Source organism: Branchiostoma floridae, chromosome 2, assembly GCF_000003815.2.
Source record: "Branchiostoma floridae strain S238N-H82 chromosome 2, Bfl_VNyyK, whole genome shotgun sequence".
Lineage (NCBI taxonomy): Eukaryota > Metazoa > Chordata > Leptocardii > Amphioxiformes > Branchiostomatidae > Branchiostoma > Branchiostoma floridae.
The window spans coordinates 7552831-7554467 of record NC_049980.1 but is presented as its reverse complement, the minus strand read 5'-3'; positions in this window follow the sequence as shown (position 1 = coordinate 7554467).

The window sequence follows — 1637 nt, the reverse complement described above, 5'->3', positions numbered from 1 at the left end:
AAAACGGATTGCAGTTTTCAACTCCCCACCAAGAGACCTTTCCAATGATACCATAGTTTGCCTATTTCGGACACTTTTAAAAAATCCACATTTTAGGTTACTGTAATCGGTGCTTAACTTTAAACGGGAATAACTCGCCAACAACAAGAGCCATCCGGAAACGGATTGCAGTTTTCAACTCCCCACCAAGAGACCTTTCCAATGATACCATAGTTTGCCTATTTCGGACACTTTTAAAAAATCCACATTTTAGGTTACTGTAATCGGTGCTTAACTTTAAACGGGAATAACTCGCCAACAACAAGAGCCATCCGGAAACGGATTGCAGTTTTCAACTCCCCACCAAGAGACCTTTCCAATGATACCATAGTTTGGGTCGCGAACAACGAACTCAATCTGAGGGTATGCACGATGCTGTCAACTGCGCAACGCTTACTCTTACCCCCCCCCCCCTGCTTTGGGGCCATTCTGTACTGCAGAAAACAATATATGCAGCTAGCTGTAAAAGTCACATATTTTTACACCGACTGGGTGCTATAAAAACTTCGCTATCTTACTTATACAATCTGAAAGTCGACTTATTATGCCACCATGCAATGATGTGTACGTTAGCATCAAAACGTATTTGGACACACTGTTTAATGGACACTCCAGATGGTTTTGCTCTGAGAACCCTGGTTCAATCCATAAGTACACTCCTACACCTCGGGACATCCGATCGGGACGCTAGTAAACATGATTTATCATTACTGCCAAATTCAACTGAAGGAAATTTTTGGCAACGCATATGTACGGCGCCAGTTACGTACTACAATAGAATTGAAAAGTTTTACGAAATTCTACGTCAGCTCCATACTTCGAACCTACGATGAGAACAGCTGCCATCCAGTAGGTGATTTCATTGCATGAGGGGGCCCCAGAATTTGACACTTAGCCCGCACCACTTGGCCAATATGGGGAAAATCGCCAACACAATGTTCGGAGTGAAGGAGTTTCTGAGAGTGTTTTGTTCTCTGATTGCCAGCAGAATGGAGACCGCACGTACACAAACGCTTCCATAGGCGGACACCAGAGGCGAGGCCCAGCGTCAACACAAGGCGCCCGGAGAGAAAGAAAATCTACTCAAGAACGTAAGAGCGCGTGACTGGCGGCACAGTGGAAGAAGTGTGCCATACACTGCAAGATCATCTACGGCAGTGCAGTTACCAGTTGTAGGAAAACGAGACAGGCAGGCAAGGACTGGGTTGAGCTAGGCGCATGTCGGTTCTCTTCCTTGATGCGAAAAGGGTCGAACATAAAATAAATCCATTTTAAGCCACATTGGATCGCCTTCATCACACAAGATCAGAAGCACAGGATTGTGCAAACCAGTACTGGACAGATCCATGCCCTTCCACTCCATCTGAGAGGGGTATGCAGGTAAAATGCACCATGTGAAAATAGCGCTCAGGCCTCTGCTATGCCTTAGATAGAAAACAGGTACTCTCCAAGGAGAGGTTGAGTCGCGGAGATATAGTAGTAGTCTGGAAATTTACAGGCGCGCTCCGTAAGAGGAGTGTGCTGGTAAATTTCCCGACTACTACTATATCCCCGCGACTCAACCTTTGCTTGGAGAGTACCTGAATGTGTCGGGGTGA